Consider the following 21,812-nt stretch of genomic DNA (forward strand, 5'->3'; position numbering starts at 1 on the left):
TTAACTCAGTGGGAGTCAAATTTTTACTGGTGTAATAAATGGCATAAGGGACCAAATTCTTTTGTCCCAAGACAACTCCTAGAGCTGTATCTAAAGCATCAGTAGAAATGTGGAAAGGGAGTTTCCAATTTGGCCCTCTCAAAATGGGTGCTTCAGATATTCTAGTCTTTAAAGTTTCAAATGCAGATAGACATTCAGGATCCCATTTGAATTCACAGTCTTTGGTAAGTAATTTGAAAAGAGGAGATGCTATCTTAGTGATGTTTTCAATAAATCTTCTATAATACCCAGTAAACCCAAGAAAACTTCTAACATCTTTCTGGCAATTTGGAACAGGTAACTTGGAGATAACTTCATCTTTGGATCTATCAACTTTAATTCCATCTCCTGAAATATGATGTCCTAAAACAATCCCTTCAGTAAACATCATAAAACATTTTTCATGACTTAATGAAAGATTTGTTTCTTTACATCTAATTAAGACTTTTTCCAAATTTTCTAATGCTTCTTCAAATGTGTTACCATAAACTGTGAAATCATCCATGTAGACCTCTACACAATCATGAATTAGATCTGAAAAGATTCCTAGTACAACCCTTTGAAATGTAGCGGGTGCATTGCATAATCCAAAAGGAAGTACTCGGTAGGCAAAAGTTCCCCATGGACAAGTAAATGTGGTTTTGTCCTGATCTTCAGGTGCTACCTGAATTTGATTGTAACCACTAAAACCATCCAAAAATGAGAAAAACTTTTTACCTGCTAAAGTATCTAATACTTGATCAATAAAGGGCAAAGGAAAGTGATCCTTCAAGGTTGCTTTGTTCAATTCTCTGTAATCAATGCAAACCCTCCATTTACCATTCTTTTTAGGTACTATAACCAAGGGAGAAACCCATCGGCTATCTGAAATGGGGTAAATGAAGTTTACATTGAGTAACTTCTGGAGCTCTTCTTTCACTATCTCCCTAAGGTTTGGATTCATCCTTCTTTGAGGTTGTCTGATTGGTCTGCTATTTTCCTCAATGTAGATGTGATGAATGCAAGTCTTAGGGTCAATACCTTTCATGTCGGTATACTCCCATGCAAAAGCAGTAGAATGTCTTTGCAAGACTTTGGTTAGCTCTCCCTGTTGGGATTTTTCCAAGTTTTTATTAATGCTTAATGTTTTTCCTGGAAAGATCTCAATGGCAGAACTACCAAATTCTTCCATAGAGAAAAGAGACATTTGTCTAGATGATAGACACTCTATGTCAGAATCCAACTGAAATTGTGTAGAGTCATATTCTGAAGATGGTTCAAAATTTTCTAATGTATTCAAAATTTGACTATCTTCACTAATCTCAGAAATGGTAAAGACAGGTTGTATAGTATCTTCATCATCAACCCACTCATTATCTCCTATTTCTGTAATTTCTTTCGCTGGAGGATACAGATTGAACTTCTTTGTTGAATTGCCATCAGAAATATACATATCCCCAGACCTACAACTTATGAAAGCATCAGTCGTGGCTAGCCAAGGTCTTCCTAAAATAAGAGGATGTCCTCCTAGATTGTTCTTGGGAGTTAAAATCATAAAATCAACTGGATATTCCCAAGAGTCTAGGGAGACTGGAATGTCCTCCAATACACCATCAGGTTTAATGATTGATCTATCTGCGAGTTGCAGTAAAGTAGGTGTAAAGAGAAGGTTAGGAAGTTTTAACTGGTCCATGGTCTATCTACTCATAATGTTGATAGCAGCCCCTAAATCAATCAAAGTATTTGGTATTTCTACCCCATTGATATGTGTTTTGACAATTGGACTACCGGGATCTACATATTTCTGCATGGTAATCTTTCCCATCATAATATCTGCAATTTTTCCTACCAGGTGGATCCTTCTGGTATCTCTTGGTTTCCTTCCTGGTCTTTTAAGGCTCAACTCCTTTATTGTTTTGGCTAGAATGGGAATTTCTTTAATGGCTTGTAACAAGGGAATCTTGATACAGACATTCTTCAATTCATCTAGAAAATTATAGTCAGGCAACCAAATTTGTTTTTCCACTCCTTTGTCAATTTGTAACCTTTCAGGAAAAGGAGGTGTGGCTAAAGATGTAGGTTGTTCAACTATGGGAGTTGTGGGGGTTGATTCTTTTTATTTTTCTTTTTCTTTTTGAATGTTTGGGTTTTGAAGGGATGCTTCAGAACCCTTATTAGCTTTAAGAGACTCTTCCTCAGAAATGCTTGGCTGTTGAACATTTATAGAAGGTTGATCTAGGATTCTACCTGATCTGAGTTGTACTTCATTGAGAGGAACAATCATATAGGTAGGGAATGGTTGACCTTCCATCATGTAAGTATTTTGAGGGTTCCTATTATTGGGGTTTGGAAATGGCTGAGAAGGAAGTTGATTTGACTTCTGTTGGGATTGAAGCAAGAGTTGAGAATTTTGATTTTGTGGAGAAGGTTGCTGTTGAGGGAATGGCAATGATAGTTGCTGAATTTGATTTGGAAGTTGTGGAGCTTGCTGGTTTTGAAAAGATGGAGGATATTGATAGAATTGAGCAAATCTCCTATAAGGATTTTGCATGCTCTGCATCCATGATTGAAAAGGATTTTGAGGTTGAGGCCAAGGTTGTTGCCAAGGATTCCAATTTGGTTGAGGTTGAAAATTCATAGAGTTGTTAAACCCTTGATTTTGTTGCCCCTGCCAAGGTCTCCTTGCAACAAAACAGAGAGATTCAAGTGTATTTGGATCTTCTTGAAAGACTGCTTTGAGCCCAGGGATTGAAGGACAATCCTTGGTTTCATGGTTTTCTGAGCAAATCACACATGTTTCCACAACTTGTGCTTCCAAGGGACATTCCCTTAAAGCATGTTTCTTCCTACATTTCGGGCAAAAGATGGCCAAGGCCTTGGCTTCTGCTTTATGTTTATTGTGGATCTTAAGTGTGTCTAATTGTTCACTAAGACTCCCTAAGATGTCAGTTTTGAATTCATCAAGCATATTGCCGATCTCAGCCCTACTTACTGATCCAGTTGCAGATTTATTTGCTCTGAGGAGAGAAGGATCTCTAGGCCCTTTTTGAGTTTTTGATTTGCCCCTTGAGAGATGGATACATAGCTCTGCTATATCATTGAGTGAAAGTTGAGATATATCTCCTTTCCCCATCATGTTCAGAATGTCTATCCATTCATCTCTAATGGCTTTTAGTAGGAGGGCTTTCAAGGTCTCCTCATCTAAGCTACTCATTTTTGCTCTTTTCAGGTTATATTGAAATCTTTCGAGTAAATCCTCTAAGTTCTCATCTTCTCTTTGTACCATTTTAAATACCTCATCCTTGTGATTGGTGGGCATACAATAGTCTAGGTACCTATCCAAAAATGTCTGTTTCATATCATTCCAAGACCTAATGGATTGAGTGAGTAACCCCATGAACCATTTCAAAGCTTGTCCTTTCAATGTGGAAGGGAACAATTTGAGTTTTTGAGTGTCATCCAGATAGTCATAAGTTCAACATACGACTTCAAACTCGAATAAAAATGTTTCAGGGTCCTCAGTTCTTAACCCATGAAAGTTTAGGAGGACAGATGGTGATATGTTTTTCATAGTGGCTCGAGAATCCTCATCAACGATAGGAAACCCAAATGAGTTATCCCCATCTCTATTTCCTCCAATGTGACCTCTACCTCCTCCATTGTTTCCTCCTCCTCCTCCTCTACCTCTACCTCTACCACCTCCTTCCTCTGTCATAATTGTTTCCCTAGAGACTTCAGAATTTTCTGGTTCTTCTACAAAGGGTGAATGAGAAGGAATTTCTCCCTCTTCCTCCGATGATTCTACTTCTTCAATTACAATTGGTCTTTCTGTAGAAGGAAGGAAAGGATCTCTTTCTGATTCAAATTCAATAGAAGGTGTGGGAGAGTCAATTCTTGCCTCTTGAATTCCAGGAATCCTAGGGCTAGGAGTGTCAGTTGGAGATGAGGGAGGTGTCTCTTGTCTATTCCTTGAAGTAGATGGACTTGTAAAAATCGAACTCTTGGCTCTAGCTAAAAACCTTCCCCTAGAATCTCTAGCTCTATGCATGTCATTTTTTTTATTTTTTCTTCAAGTCAGGCTAATAATTCTCTTTCTGATCTTCCAGGTCACTCTAGGTGCAAGAAGAGAGCATACTTAAGAAACTATTAAACCAATAACTTTCTCTTTTCTGGTCCTCCAGATCACTCTAGGTGCAAGAGGAGAGCATACTTTGAGAGGTTATCAATTTCCCTTTCTTGAAATTTTCTTAATTTTTTTTTTAGAAATTGGCTACCTAATTTCACTTCCCCGGCAACGGCGCCAAAATGTTTAGTCAATTTAGTGTTGTCTAAATTACTATCATAAATTGTCAACCCGGGGCTCGTAAGCTGATGAAGTGAAGTGTACAATATGTACTTAAGTGGCCTTTTCTAGTTCTTTTTGTCGTTTTTAGTTCATGTGTGACTTATCTTCCTAATGTGATGTGATGGAGTTATAAACAAGTGAGTAAATGTGTGTGTATGTGGTGATTTCTAATTGCTTCTTGAAATTTAAAGAGAAAACTTGAACAATAACTTGGAATGAAATTAAAGCTTCAAACGAAAGTAAAGCATCAAACAAAAGACCAATGGCACTAGTCCAATACCTTTACTGCTGATAAGGACGAAAATGACATCTATATTAACTCAATTGAAAGCAAGAACACTACTCTAATTCCTCTATTGAATCTAAAGCAATGCAAAGATTAAGTGACAAATCACACTACTTAATTAATTCTCCCTTAACGTTCTGCCTTTAGCTAAATCGATCATGTGAAAATGAGTTAGGAGTGAATTAGCAATATGAGTCCAAAACTAAATAAACCAAGCTGCAATTAGATGATATTTTGGTCCCACGAAAGTTAGTGAAATTATGATAAGAAGAACCATCAAGAGATTAGCAACTTGACAAAATCTGGTAAAGTAACTAAGCAATGAAACTAATGCAAGTCAAGGTAAAAATCAGCAGTTTAGATAAGAAAACTTCAAATGCCACTAGTGATAAAAAGAAGTAAAAACACACTATCCTGGGCTCCTAACACACCTGCAAGAACAAACTGATCAGTTTTGAAAAGTGCTGGAAATGTAAAGGCATAATTCAAACTGTACAATATTATACATGTCAAAAGAAATGAACATTGCAGAAATCAAACTGTACATTAGTATACATGTGAAAATGAAAACAAAAAGAAGTGCAGGAAAATGAAATTAAACACTACTGTACATAGGTTGTGGCAGACGGGGGCCCTCCATCTACTCAACCAGTTAAAGATCAGCTACACGTATAGGAGCAAAACAGTCTTCTGAATATTAAATCAGCATGTCAAAATACAAAAGCGTAAACGCTGTATGAAACAATCTTTAAAACAGAGTTTTATAAACAAAGTGATTACAGCCAAAAACTAACTTGAAGACTAACTACTAAGCGTATGCAAACGCTTTATTTATAGGAGCAGAGACAAACTGTCTTCTGCGCAAACTAGGCTAACACCAGCTAACTAATTAACTGTGCAAAAGACACGCAGCAACACCGTGCACTGTTTGAGGAAACGGTCATCGTGGATGATAAATCCACGGTTAGATTCTTGTCCCCTGCCGTCTTCGTGGCTCGAAGAAGATGCCAGCTGTGGTTACGTGCTTCACCTGCTCACGCAGAGCCGTGCCGCTGCTTGGAACCTTGCTGTTTGACCGTGGTTACATCTGCGTTGACCGGGGGTATATATGAGCGAGTTGGCTTAGCTGATAGCACACGAACCATGTACACAGTCATACCAACTTGCCCATGTGGCCCTTTCCTTTGGAGGACACGTGGAACATAGCAAACAAGAAAATGGCTGCGGAATCTCTGATCGGCTGCGGAAACGCTGTATTAGCTGCGGAATTGCAGCACTTGTACCAAAATTCTAAACCAACAGTCAATCATTAGCACAGTCAACAAATCATGTTAAAAAGACATATAATGCAATGAATTGAACAAGTTGATGGAGGAAATGATGACAAAAGAGAGAAGTGAATAGGGAAAAGCTGTTGGGAGGATAGATAAATGAGTGCAAGGTTGAGGCTCAATAGTGCAAAGATAGTGTTCGAGAAAGATACTTGCAAGATGGTTCGTGGAGCACTGGTATTAATGCGGGGAGTTTGGATTGGAACTCTGTACAAGCTGCAAGGTAGCACTGTTGTTGATGGGTGAAACAGTTCTATGGTTCCTGAAAGTGGAGTTGAAAAACTAGTGGTCTCTTGAGAGAAGACCATGTTGTGGCATCAAAGGCTTGGACATATTGGAGAGAAGGGCCTTCGAATAGTTCATGGTAAAGGTGTGGTAGAAGGTATGAGTAATAGCTCTTTGGATTTTTATTTTTGTGAAATTTTGTATACACGAAGCAGAATTGTGTGTGTTTCCTGTCTGGTGGTAAGAGGGCGAAACAAATATTAGAGCTTGTGCACAATGATGTGTTTGGACCTGTAAAGGTTCCATCACTGGTTAAGTCTGTGTACTATGTATCATTTATAGATGACTTCTCAAGGAATACATGGATATATTTCCTTAAGAAGAAATCTAAAGTCTTTGATAGGTTTAAAGAATTTAAGGCTCTCGTGGAAAATCAAATAGAGAAGAAGATAAAGGTGCTGAGGACAGATAATGGTGGAGAATTTTGCAGCAAGGAATTTGAAGAATTCTATAAGAAGTGTGGTATATCACGACAGAAGACTACTCCATATAGACATCAACAAAATGGAGTTGTAGAAAGAATGAACAAGACGTTGATGGAAAGGTCAAGAAGCATGCTTAGTGGTGTCGGGTTAGGAAAATAATTCTGGGCAGAGGCGGTGGATACTGCATGTTACCTGGTCAACAGGGCACCTTCATCAGCGTTGGAGGATAAGACTCCACAAGAGGTATGGACTGGTAAGAAACCATTTCTTTCACATCTAAGGGTATTTGGATGTGATGCATATGTACATGTTCCAAAGGAGAAACAAACCAAGTTGGATAGTAAATCTGAAAAGTGCATCTTTATTGGGTATAAGGATAGTTTAAAGGGTTATAAGCTTTGGAACCCAGTAACAAGGAAGGTTGTGTACAGTCGAGATGTGGTGTTCAGAGAGGTGAAATATGTTATTAACATGAAGTCCAACCAAAGGAACTTGAGAAGATATAGTTTGAGCTAAAGGAGGAAGAATCAGACTCTACAATAGAGGAGGAATCAGAAGATGAAGAGCCACAAACTCTGGCTATGAGAAGATCAGTTCGAGAAAGAAGGTAGCCAAAAAGGTATAGTCCATCTACTTTCTGTTCAAATTTTGCTTTGTCTGTTACTGATGATGATCCTAGAATTGTGAAGGAAGTAGTGGATTCAAAGGATGGAAAACTCTAGAAAGAGGCCATGGTTGATGAAATGACATCTTTGCACAAAAATGAGGCTTGGGATTTGGTGGAGTTGTCGAATGGAAGGAAACCCATTGGCAGAAAATGGGTGCTCAAAAAGAAGACAAATGCAAAAGGAAAAATGGAGAAATACAAAGCTCAGTTGGTAGCAAAAGGTTATTCCCAGGTGCCAGGAATTGATTTTGGTGATATTTTTTCTCCTGTTGCAAGGTAACTTCTATTAGATTACTTTTATCTGTTGTTGCTGCTTTTGATTTTGAGGTAGAACAGATGGATGTGAAGAAAACATTTCTTCATAGGGATCTGGAAGAGGAAATCTACATGAAGCAACTTAAAGGCTTCATGGTGAAGCATAAGAAAGAACTGGTATGCAAGTTAAAGAAGTCTCTGTATGGTTTAAAACAATCACCAAGGATGTGGTATCATAAACTTGATACATTTATACGGGGACTTGGCTTCACAAGAAGCAAAGCAGATCACTGTGTGTATTTTAAATTAATTGGTGACCCTGTTATTTATCTGGTCTGGTATGTGGATGATATGTTGCTGGTTGGAAATGACAAAGAAATTATCCAGGATTTGAGGACCCAATTGTCCTCCAAACTCAACATGAAAGATCTTGGTGCTGCAAACTATATTTTAGGCATGGAAATTAAAAGAGATTGAGCAAAGAGGAAGGTCTGGTTAAACTAGAGGAAGTATGTCGAGACAATACTGCAGAGGTTTAATATACAAGATAGTAAATCGGTGAAGGTTCCTATTCATGTAGGTGTAAGGTTATTTGCTGCAGTGTCCCAAGACACAAGAAGAGGAAGAGGACAATGTCCCGTGTTCCATATGCAAGCGCAGTCGGTAGCCTGATGTACGCAATGGTTTGTGCTAGACCAAACATTGCACATGCAATGGGAGTATTGAGCAGGTTTATGTCAAAACCAAGAAAGGAGCATTGGACAGCAGTGAAGCGGGTTTTCAGGTATTTGTGTGGCACTAGTGATTATGGTTTGTGCTACCAAAGAAGACTAGGATTGGACAGAGTGTTGGATATTCGTGGCTTTGTTGATGCAGACTGGGCTGGAGATCTAGATTAGAGAAGATCTACAAGTGGGTATGTGTTTAACCTATTTGGAGGTGTAGTCAGTTGGATGAGTAAGAAATAATCTATAGTGGCACTATCAACTACAGAGGCAAAATACATTGCAGCCACTCATGCAAGTAAGGAAGCAGTTTGGTTGCAGATATTGTGTTCAAGTATGGGGTTAGTATAGGAAGCTATAAGGATAGACTGTGACAGCCAAAGTGCAATTTTATTGGCAAAGAACCCCGCATATCATTCAAAGACAAAGCACATTGATGTCCAGTATCACTTTGTGAGGGATATGATAGAAGACAAAAAGGTGTTGTTGGTAAAGGTGGACACTTTGAAGAATACTGCAGATGCATTGACAAAATCTGTGAGCTCTGAGAAGTTCTCTTGGTGTAGAGAAACAATGGGCATTGCAGGGCTGGATAAATGACTAAGCTCTCTTGTGGCTCCCTGTGGAAAGAAAACAACAAGTGGGAGAATGTTGGGTTATGTTATATTCTTTCCATGACTAGCCCATGTATTTAACTGGGGGTTAGAGGGAGGGATGTCACAGGGGGTTTGAGGGGTACCCATAACCCCACTTTATGGGGTCCAGGGCAGCGCCCCAGAAAATTTTGGTTTTGGACCCTATGTTAGGTTGGGCGGACCCACTTATGGTTTTGTGCATGATTTTCGCACATGTTTTTTTGGACGCAATGGTTTTTGGTCCATGGTTTTGGACGCGATGGTTTTCGGTCCATGGTATTGGATGCTTCGGCATGTATAAATATGTATTGTAACATTGAAAGGAACATAATGAAAAATCAAGCTAGTATTCCCGGTTTTGGGATCCAGGGGAAAATATCTATGTATATGTGTTTTTTTTTTCCAAAGAAAAAAAACGAACTTTTTATATGAGGAAATTTTTAAAAGTTACAAGCAGATGCATAGAATTCAGTTTGCTGTAGGCATGAACACTACAGCAGCCCCAGAGGAATAAACTGTCTCCTCTGTACGAACTGAGAAAAAACAAAACACTGTTCCCCTGTTTCCGAACAGCTCATTCACCATTCCAGAATATCACTAAAGAAAACAGTAAAAGACCAGTAAAGACATGCTGTTACAAGATGGGTTTCGAATCGTGGGCCTCCTCATAGAGGAAAAAAACCCACTAAAAGGAAACCGAGATATCCTGGGAAAGTACATAGTCAAACAAAATTTTACTTGTCCAGTACCAAAGTCTGTATCATTGTTTTTACATCAGTTATATAATATATGAAAGAAACAAAAAAGGACTCTAAACAACAGTAATTTGAAAGATTAAGCATAAGGAGGAAGATCCAACACATGGATCTGATTGTGCACTTGCTCAGTTAATATCCAACTGCCCATAGCTTGCTGCAGACCATCTTTAGAAAGCTTGTCCGCTGCTTCATTCCAGTCCCTGTAAATATGATCAATTGAAAACACATTAAAAGAGAGTTTTAAATTCTGAATCTCTTCTAATAGCGGTCTCAACAAGTAATTCTGGCATATACTTTTCCCATTAACCCATTTCACAACATTCAATGAGTCTCCAAAGATCTGAACTGAGAAAATGTTCCCGTGGATAAGCCAACATAGAAGATATTTTAATGCAGAAAGTTCAGCAAAATTGTTTGATCCGGTTCCGAGGCCCACTGAAGCTTTTAAAGAGTGTGAATTATTTAAATGGATGATTATCCCTGCCCCAGCTGCATGATTCTGAGAGGCCCCATCAAAGTAGGTCCAAGGGATCCCCGCTCTGATTTGTTCTTCCCTACTCTGAGCTGATTTTTTTGACTCCTCTGGAACAGGGATGCTGGACAGGATGGCTGCGCTTTGGATAGCAATAGATTCAGCTGAGGGAGATCTGTCATTAAAGATGCTTCTGTTTCTCGCTATCCAAACCCCCCAATAGATGATGGGTGGAAGATTCCTCATATTCCCTTCTGTGCTAAGTCTCCACCAATTTTCCCATGCTACCGCTATATTTTCCCCTTCCCAACTTAACTATTTCTTTAAAAGCTTTTGCACCTCTTCCCATACCTTTTTAACGAAAGGACAAACTAGAAAAAGATGAGAGATGGTCTCCGAGTCAGTAATACATAAAGGGCATCTTCTGGGTCCTTGTTTATATCTTGATTGGAGGATATCCCATGTTGGAATTTTCTTTTTTAATACACATCAAAAGAACAGTCTAGCTTTTTTTGCGCATTTTAATTTCAACAGAGATTTTGACCACCATTCTGGTTCATCCCATCCTTTTTGCGACATTAAGAACTTATAACCGGCCTTAGGGGAGTAGGCTCCTGAGTCTGCATGAGCCCATACCAAATGGTCTGGTCTATCCTTTAATCTTACATTAGATCTAATAAGTTCCTGGATGAAAACCTGCCATTCATTCCACCAAAGAGGTCTGAGCTCTAATTCTGCTCCTGATTTCCATGCTTGCCCCCATATAGTGGACTGACCTATTTTCTCAATATGATTTAAATATATGATGCCCTTTGATTCCAGGTGTCTAATCAGTCCTGGGGACAAAGCAAACAATTCATTGCAACCCACCCAAGGGTCCCTGCCTATCCTCAAATTTTCTCCATTTCCTACCTGCCAAGCCAGTCCTTATTCTATGATTTTAAATGCCTCAGTAGTGGCTTTCCATACCACTGAAACATTCCGTCCTTTCTTATTTGGGTTACGGATCCATTCTTCCAAAGGAACAGGATCTATATACTTTCGTTTCACCACTCTTGTCCACAAGTTCTCAGAGTTGATGATCCTCCATCCGGATTTAGCTGCCAACGAAACACTGAAGTCATATAGATTTTTTATTCCCCATCCTCCCCAATATTTTGGCTTTGCAATTTTCTCCCAAGCTACCCAGGGAAGAATAGAATCCTCCTTTGATCCTGACCATAGAAATCTACTGCAGATCTTTTTTATCTTGTGAAGAATCCCTTTTGGAATCCAAGTTAGGGCTGCCCAGAACACTGGCATGGCTTGCAGCACTGAGTTTACTAGGGTTAGCCTGCCAGCTCTAGATAGCCACTTATAGCTCCAATGAGTGATTTTTGCTTCTATCTTGGCCACCAGCCAGTTCCAATCCTGCTTTTTGTATGCATTTGGCTTAAGCCAGAACCCCAAGTACTTGAACGGATTCTCCTTATTATAGACCTCAAAGGGCAAGATAGATGAGATCTGGATCCTTTCCTGCCTATTGAAACCTTCCATTATTAACTGAGACTTTCTGAGGTTTATTTGCATCCTTGTGGCTTTCATGAATAGATCAAGAATATTTTTTAATTCTTTGATTTCATTCAGGCTCCCATTTGTAAATAGTAAGATATCATCTACAAAAAGGAGATGAGTAATGCACATATTTACAGCAACTTCCAAACCTTTAACCAAACCTAATCTCCTGGCTTCCAAGATGAGTCTGCTTAGGCCCTCTGCCGCTAGGAGGAAAAGCAATGGCGATAGAGGACATCATTGTCTCAGTCCCCTTTGGCCTTTGAAAAATTGTGAAGAAGCCCCATTAATTAGGACTGCAAAACTTACACTGGTTACACATCCCATAATCCAATTTATAAACTCCAGATTGAACCCCAGATGGGTCAACAACATCTTGAGATATGTCCAGCTGATCTTGTCATATGCTTTGGACAGATCAATTTTTACTACAGCCCCTTTCTTATTTGATTGTCTGATGTTGTGAATTGTCTCCTGTGCCACCCCTATTGCTTCATGGATTTGTCGATCGTCTAAGAACCCAAATTGTTCACTTGAGATGCATTTTGACAGGATCGGTTTTAGGCGAACAACTATAAGTTTTGCAATGATTTTATAAACACAGTTGCAGAGAGAAATAGGCCTGAAGTCTTCAAAAGTGTCTGGATCCTCCTTTTTTGGGATTAGAGCTATAAAAGTTGCATTAAAAGGAGGATATATCTCGCCTTTCCTCCTCGATTCTTCCACCACTTCAGTTAACTCTGCTCCAATCAATTCAAAGAAATGGTGAAAAAGCTCAATAGTCCACCCGTCCGGACCCGGGATTTTATCTTTAGCCATTGATTTTACTATGCTTTCCACTTCCTCCTTTGTCACTTCTCTATTTAAGTCTTCTACTTCCTCCTCCTCCACAAGGTGAGGGAAACATTGAGCTGTTCTGATTACTTCTGCTAATGTTATCCCTCCTGGTTCAGTAAACAGATTCTGAAAATGAGTCTTTCCCATATTTGATAGAGCCTCAAAAGAGGTGGCTTCTCTACCCTCTAGATCCTTTAGCTTCCATATTGTGTTTGTATTTTTCCGTCCTTTTGCATAATTATGGAAAAACTTTGTATTCTCATCCCCGACTCTTAGCCAGATCGCCCTGCTTTTTAGCCTCCATTCCTCTTCTCTATCTATTAAGAGCTTTCCTCTGCGCTTTTCAAGCATCAATATTTTTTCTTTTGACTCCTGAGTAGCATACCCGTCTGCCTCAGGTTCCTCCAAATCCCTCAATTCAACATCAATATTGGAGAGTTCCTCATTCTGTTTTAGTTTTCTATCTTTTGCGCATTCCAAGGTAGCTTTTTTGAGTCTTTTTAAGTTTTCCATAAATAGGACCCCTTTGTTCTCCAGAGAGGTTCTGCCCGGATGTCTCCAAGTGTCCCTGAAAAGCTTATTGAAGGATTCCTCTTGCAACCAGGAAGCGTTGAACTTGAAAGGGGCTGCTGGCTTAATGGGGGCCTTTGTTAATTCCATTAGGATGGGGAAATGATCTGAATTCCCCCCCTCACCCACCCATTGCCTGAATATTGGGATTCTGGATGCCAGGTCTTCGCTTATGAGGAAACGGTCCAATCTCTTTTCCACTCTCTCCTCCCCTGCTCTTCTGTTCCTCCAGGTAGGTTTTGCTTTTATTAGATTTACATCTATCAGGTTATGAGAGAGGAGAGCATTTGAAAAGTAATCTGAGAGTGGATCTTCCCTGGCTGAGGGACCCCAAGCTTCTGCATTCCCCAGAGAAAAATTTCAATCTCCTCCTATAATCAAACCTCTGTCTTTCAGAAGGGATTTAGATAAAAAGTCATTCCAAAAGGATTCGCTTCCCTGGCATGGCCCATAGATATTTATGACCAGAAGGGGAAAACCGAATTCAGGGGAATGGATCTCCATACCGAGCACATGAGCCATTCCCCAATGATTGATAATCTGCATCCTTCCTTCCCTGACCCCAATTTCCAGGCCGCCCGAATGCCCCATAGCATCTACAGCAAGGAAAATCCATCCAGGGAGAGAGATCCTAAGGGAAGATTCCACCTCAAAACTTTTGCCTAGGGTCTCTTGGAGGAAGATGATATCCGGATTGTAACGCGAAACTAACTCCTTCAGGGCCAGTTTTTTGGGTTTACTGGCTAAACCCCTACAATTCCAAGACAGGAGGATCATTTTAAAACATTTTCAAGGGGATTTGCTGCTCTAAGCGCCCCATGGATAGACATTTGTTTTCTGTCCGCCACATCAAACTTCGCTTTGACCTGTGCTTTTGACAAGTTTGATTTTCTGCCTCTTGCCTTCCTTTTGAAGGCCTGGGACGGAGATGGGCCTAGTCCGCCAACCAGATCAGGGATTTCGACCTTTCGGCCATGTTTTTTGTCGAGAGATCTTAGGTTATAATGGCACACCGGAGTAGTAAAAACATGATCCATTTTACTAAGAGAGTCATCTTCACAGTTCAGGTCAATGGATGGTATAGCAGCAGTAAGGTTTTCAATGTTTAAAAGATCATCATTGCAACAATATTTAAGAGGAGATCCAGATTTCAAGCAAGCATCTTTAGGTTCTGAAAACAAAGATGTATTACTTGAGTCTAGATGCGTACTGTTTGGGTCTTCTACAGAGATGTTTACAGCCTCATTTGAAATTTCGTTGATTTTATGCTCCGGGCTGTGCTGGATCTCTTTTTCTTCTGGCAGATCCTTTCCAGCCTAGCTATCAAGTGCTTCCTTCTGGTTTTGGACCTCTTCCATAGTAATCTCCTCTGGATGATCCTCAGGTGTAATATCTTGGTCTTTCCTCGATTTCTTCCCCCGCTGCTCAACTTTTTTCTGAGTCCTCCTTCTACGATTACCCAGCGGACAGTCCCTTGCGAGATGCCCATATTCATGGCACCTGTGACATCTAAAAGGCAGATGTTCATAATCCAACGGTTGCTCAAAAACATATTCTTTATACTGCAGATTTATGGATTCCGCCAGCCCTTCTTTTGGATTTAAACGGACCAAGATCCTGGCCATGGCTCTTTCGTGGGTGTGAAGGAAAGACATATTTGCGTCCAGGTAGGTGCCCAGAAGGTTCCCAATTGATATGAATACCGATTCTACCCACAGGAATGGAGGAAGGCTAGGTGCTCTGACCCAAACTGGAAAATCTTATACCTTCTCCCTGTTTGCATCAAATAAAGGCGACCACCTTTTGAACATGACTGGGCGATTCTCGAAAGCCCAATTCCTCTCTGCAACCCAATCCGCCGCTTCCTTGTTTTCAAATCTCACCATGAACCAACCCTTCACAAGCGCTGCAATTCTAAAGGAATTTGCTGGGGTCTCCTTCCACTGATGCTCCGCCCACTGGTTCAGGAATTTGCCAGAGGAAGCCCTCCCTCTAGCTCTACCCACTAGCGTGCATTCCGCCACTACCAGTGCATCCTCGACCTGAACATCCATGCCTAGGACCAGGTTTCCTTCGATCTTTTTCTTCTTAAGTGGTTTCGCCTTTTTCCGTTTTCCCCCAGCCCTCTCTTGCCCGGATTCTTCCTCCCTGGCTTGCGAATTTGGGTCTGCTTTGTCCAAAACCACCTGAGGACCAGGCTCACTATCTGCTAGGGTTTTTCCGTCCTTATCAAAGATAGGTGCATGGGTTCTGCCTTCGTATCCTTCCTTTCTACCTGTGTCAAGCCCTACAACCTCTTCATCCCAGCTAATAACTAGGGTTTTTCCTTCCTTCCTTACCTTCGAAAAATCGCCGGGAACTGTGTTGCTCCCTCCCGCTCCCAAGCTGGCCTTGGGTGACCCTTTTGTTATAAAATGCCTGGAAACAGCCGGCTGGCCTCCCCTTTCCGTCACTACACTTTCCGGCTTTAAACCTCCACCCACAGACCTCCAGACTCCCTGATTTTTTCTGAAATTTATGATATCCTCAAGCCCTCCAGATGGAAAAAACGCATTTGAAGGAGTTTTGATCTTACTTACATGGGTGTTGAAGGGTTTTTCATTCAGTTGGTAATCTTTCTCCAGAACGCCTAAATCATTGATGCCCCTTCCTCCTTTGATGTGCCGCCCAGCCAGCTCCAAGCTTTCCTCCAATAGACCTTTTGCCGCTCTGTTACTCCACGAACCTTCCACAGCGAAATCCGCAGGTGCATGACGGCCAGCTGACCCGAAAAACTTGTTAATATTATGTGCATTAACCTCCTTTCCCCAAATCGACAGAATGTCTTCCGGTGCCGGGTCTAGGTCAACTGCCTCTCTAGGTTTCACCATGGTAATATCTGCAATAAAAAACGACTAAACTGCCACCGCTAAACGCCCGTTACCTGCTACTCTTCCTGAAACCGTCTGGGAACGTCAACCGTTAGCTCTCCAAAATGGTTTTAGCAACAAAAAAATCCCAGTTAGAGGTAATGCGAGCCCGTTCCGAGAAAAAAATCCCGCATGAAACCCCAGTTGTCCCCTCCTAACCTGGCTTAAGCGTCCTCTGCCTCGGTGGAACAGCCAGCTGCCCCATCCCGTACCATCGAGTCCCTGTCAGCCTACTGATTACCGGTCTGCAGCATCCTAGGCCATCAGCCTCGGTTGCCCTGGTTCAAACCCTACAGCCTTCGACGATCTCATCCCCCGCTCGCCTCAGGAAACCAACTCCATCCATGTATATGTGTTATGCTCTCGCATTTTTTATTTTCTGTGTTTTAGAATTCGTATGAAGGTAATTTCTGTAGAGGGTTAAAACCTACAAGTCATTCTAAATGCAAAAAGAGTTTTTGTTTGTTTGTTTGTTTCAAATGCCAATTCAATCCTTGTCTTTAATGATTCTGACTACCATAGCATACTGATGCAACAAACTAGAATTTCATTCTTTTTCATGAAACGATGAAATGATTTTTTCGCATACAACACTTCAATGAAAAAGTTTTCAAAACAATTAGCTCTTCAAGAAAATGAAAATGCGAAAAGAGAAACTCGTTCAACCTAATGAAACACTGACTTTACCAAAACAAGACAAGAAATGTGATCCATGCCGGAAAAGAAACGTTTAGGCAAGCAAACAAAATTTTTTGAAACTTGTGTAATGGAGGTCAATGCCGTAACAGGACTGCAAACGAAATGCAAGGAGTAAATGCACCAACAACTCGACTCACAGAGTTCACAATCAGTTGAATGGGTGACAATCTATATGACCTAGTGCCACTAACCACCTAATGACCTAAGAAATCAAGCGGAAAGATGACAAATCAACAAGCAAACAAAACCAAATGAAAAACAACTTTCTAGTTGACAGGGAGAAAATGGTCCAAAAGGCTTACAGGGTCGAAATCATGAGAGAAAAACACATTGGCCAAGATTGTGGACAAACCTTAATCTTCACTTACAGACATCGACACGACTACCTAATTGACAACAAGTGCCAGAGGGAGGTCGGCGAGACTGTTTCTCAGCATATCACACTGATCGACGTGATTGTCAGCAAATTAAGCAAGCTGACTGAGGGAGCCAAGAAAAAAATGAAACATTTTTAAAGCTGGGACCAAATTTGCTACTATGAATTTTAAAATCAAACCAGTAAGCAAAGGAAAACAAACATAATCATACAGAAGGGTTGGCTCCCTAGTATGGTCACCAATTTGTGGTGAAATCAAATTATGAGTGCGGACACAAACAATTCCTCTAGCCCGATAATGGGTCTAGCCACAACCAATACATTATATGGAAGATTTCCTTAGGTTATAACCAACTAAGAGGGCCTACCTCTTAGTACGCTTATCCCATTTGATGATGTCCTTGCTTTCTCACTCCAACCATCTCTCATTTCCTTCTTCAAACACCTGAAACAAGTAAACAACAACAAACAACAACGTGATAATAGACAAATTGTAGTTCAACCTACTTAACAAGTCAAGAAAAATTAATCCATGAACATGTAAGATGACACATCATGTAGGAAATCAATCGATAGTTGCATATATATTGAATCAAGAAGAGATTACAACCATTGTCTTGACGTTGTCATTCTCCTCTGACAAAACTAGGTTCCCACACACTTTTGCTAGCATTCCATGATGGCCTCAACAATGATAGTTTTAAGGCTCTTCCCTTTAGGCTTCACACTAAACCAAATTCACACTTCTCCCTCACATAACTAAAGAGCTGCAACTATGAATAGCTTGTTGTTTACTCCAAACTTAATTAGCACTAGCACACCAACCTTAACACTAGCTTGTGCTTGGGAAAAAGGGAGGTTTATATAGCATGAATGGATGGGAGATGAATCCTCTTCTCATGGGAGAAGGTCTTATCACTTGATGTAGTTCCATCCTTATAGGGGAGAGGAGCCCAAACTGACATTCTCGACCCCATCCAGCCAAACCATTTACCAGACTTCCATTACGAAGCTTCTAGAGCTGGAAGCTTTAGCTCCTTATTTAGAAAACTTTCCATAAGAGGAACAATGTGACTAGAACAAAGCTCAGTCGCTCCGGTCGGTGCTAGGGATAGTGTTAATACCTACACATCGACAAGGGGAGGATAAGGGCCATTAGCGTCGATCTTGTAAATTGGTAAAAATAAAAGATTTTGGGGAAATTTTTCAAAAGGGAATTGTTCTGCTCATGAAGAGGGACACAATGGGAGTTTCTTCATGAAGGGAAAGCATGTAAGGTTCATTGTAGAGGTCCTCCAAGATCAAGGAATGGAGAGTATGGGGACAGTGACAAAATATTGTGTAACAGTACTGCACTGAGGTCGCCTAGGCTGAAGCAATATGTTGCCAAAGAAAATCAGAAGAAGCCGATGTCAGTGAGACAGTCACCAAGGAAGAATATGGAGGTGCGAAAAAAGGAGAAGAAAGACAAACAACTAGAGAAAGTGGTTGATTTGGAGGAGAATAAATACCAACGTGTGGAGGAATTGGATTCCAAAGAGGTGAGTCTATCTCACGGCTCCTGCTGTATATCCCTCCGCGGAAGGGAAAAACCAAGGTTACCAATGACCCCGATTCTGGGAAATTCTCAGTTTTGACCCCCCTGTTGCCTAAACAAGTGGAATTTTAAGGCACACCATTAGTGCACATTCTTGTGCTAAAAATGGAGGATTGGGGCCTTGCGGACCACGAGAGGTTCCCAAATTTGGTAACGAGCAACTGTATGACCAAAATTTACTATGATGAGACCAGGGTTACGCGGTTGGAGCCCATGAAGTGGGTCAGAGGAGTTGAGCAAGATGGATTGCTACACATGCTCTGTCTGCCACATTTTCATAGATCCACTATCAACACGAGATCCTCGTGCTGGTACACAATGGGTACCTATGGCTTACGGAGCCCATCCTAATAACCGACATGTTAATCCATCGGATAACGAAGCTTCCTTACAAAGGAGCGGACCCTTCCAAGGAATTTGGAGGGAAAAGTGGGGAAAACAACTTATTGAACAAGATGAAGGCAGAGTATGGGCTTGTTAAGGAGTCACACGGATATTCTATCCGCTCTATTCAGGAGTGGGTGGTGTAGTTCGTCGATCAAATTCTTGCTGGAAAAATCATGACGAAATGTTGTGCAGACGAAGTTCCGGCACGGTAGTATTGCTAGCAGCCCAATGCGTGAAGGGTGTTCAATACAACTAGGAAAAATATTTATGCGAGGCTCAGGAAGAGAGAAAGACATTCCATTATGCATGGATTTTATTATCTATTGTTTTAGTAACCTTGAGATTGCCAGAGGACAGTCAGTTTCCCCCTTAGCAGGAAGACTTACATGAGGCAACAAGGTTCGCTTCGTTGTGGACAACAAAGGATTCGGAAAGGATCAAGGAGTCAAAAATTTTCTGGATTTTGATGGAGATGGACCTTCACATGGTTATCAGTCAAAGGCCAAGTTTGTCCCCAACCTTGTTCAAGAAATTTATGGCCTACGCAGAGTTCAAGGCTGATTTCCACAGTTATTCAATCAGAGCACGGAAGGACCCAAAGCACCTATGGCACAAGCTGCTACATTTGGTCTCTGAGATGGACGTGCAAGAGATTGTGGGGACTTGGCCAATAGAGTGGCATGAACCCACAGAGCTTGGGGTGGGTACAAGTAAAGGTGCATAGAGTTCTGTTGCGCAGTCGTCCATTGCGTAGAAGCATAAGGAAGCAGCTCAGAAGGCTGCACGAGCTCTGGTTGAGCATAAGAAAAAGGAAGTTGCTGCTAAGGTAACTGCATAGAAAGAATGGGTGTAAAAAGAGCGTGCCACAAAAGAGAAGGCTGAGAAAGAACACTTAGATATAGAATAAGTCGAAAAGTCGGCTTAGCATCACACAGATGAGCAGGAGATTTCAGATCCAGGAAGGAGGCGGTGGGGAGGAGCATAGCACTCCCTTCACCTTGAAGAGGCGCAAGCAGGAGTAGACTTGTGGACAACAGAGAAAGCATAAGTCTAATAAGCAGACGTGCATTGACCCGATCATGCTTACAGAAGGAGATCTGTAACAAGGTTAGAGACACGACAATTGAGTTGTTGCAGCAATTCGAGCAACAATATATGTAGACGTTGGGGAGTGTCCAAAAGGATCTGCATGAGCTATAGACCCATAGTAGAAGGATTTAGGCGGGCATCGGGCAAGCGAGCGGGGTGCAAGTGAGCATGACACAAGGAAGTGGAACAATTGCAGAGATGGAACAGACTCTGGACCTCAGAGTCATATCATTGCCAAAAGGGTTCATTCACACAGATTCAGATAAGGATCACATTGTGCTCAATACCATGAAAGACATGGGAGTGAATTTGGCCACGTTACCACTCCAAACCCTCCATGTGCTACATCAAGGGGTTTCAGATGAGTTATGGATCAGAGAGTAGCGTGCCCTCATAGTCATCAACGAGTTCAAGGTAAATAATGAATAGATGTTCGCAGAGAAAGCGTAGGTGCTGAAGGTAAAGGAGGAGATGTAGAAATGAAGTCAAATCTTGGAGACAACGATAGAGAAGACCTGCAAAATAGTGCCATAATTGAATATCCCGGAAGATGACGAAGCTTCGACAAAAGTAAGGAAATTGGCTACTGCGGTACGTGCATCAAAGGATGAAGTCAGCAAAGTTTCTTTTGACTTCTAAATGACGATATCAGAGTTGCAGTTGAAGTTGTAGCCAATGAATCCACCAGAGGTTCGAGAGAAATGCGGAGCAACGATCTAGGAGAATATGAACACATTGGATACTGTAGTCATTGATTGTGCAACGATGTTCGACCAAGTAATGGAATTATGGAAAAATCTATAAGAGGACCCAAATTTGCAGAAGCTAGACATCGATGTCAAAGATACAAAATAGAATTATAATGAGTTCCAAGTGACTGCATGCACTTTGGCATTAGTGCAATGCCTTGCGAAGTTACAGGAAGGAAAGTAGCTACAAGCACAGACAAAAGAATTGCAGAGGAAGGAAGCCCTTCTAAAGGCCAGATTCCTACCGTGGCTAGAGTAATCTTGTCAGCTTACTTTGTCACTCCAGGAAAAGCTAAAGGTGCTACAGCAGACACAGAGGACAATGCACCTAGTAGTGGAGGGCCTGACAACAAAAAAAATAGTAGAAGAAGTGCAGTAGGCTACGACGTAGAGTGTTGCTGAAGTTACATTGTTACAAGTCAAGCTTAGTGGTCTTTGCAGCAAGATCGAGGTACCTGCTGAGTGACTGAAGGGTGAGTCACGATCTTTGTGTTGGGGGCCTATTGGGATAGGGTCCATTTTGGGGTTAGTTAACCCAATTTTTTTATAGTTTTTGTAAAAGAATGTAAAGTCTCCGCGAAATATGGATGCGGAGCGTGTAGATAGATAGAGTCAAAGGGGCTTATATCCTTGTTTGGATAAGTAAATAAGTCAGTTTTTGAGACTCACCCGTGGTTCGCGAATCGTATTATTGTATTGCGAATGCTATATATTTTATTCATAGCAAGTCTAGAAGAAAAAAACTAAGTTAAGCGAAGAAGGGATAGATATTGTTTTGGGCAAGTGCTAAGGTAGGAAGGCTTTTCTTCCTGTACTTAGGTGAAAGGGGAGAACTCCTATAAT

The sequence above is a fragment of the Pinus tabuliformis genome, chromosome 9 (assembly GCF_031772625.1).
Source record: "Pinus tabuliformis cultivar Carrire ecotype Pingquan chromosome 9, CPIR1, whole genome shotgun sequence".
Taxonomy (NCBI): domain Eukaryota; kingdom Viridiplantae; phylum Streptophyta; class Pinopsida; order Pinales; family Pinaceae; genus Pinus; species Pinus tabuliformis.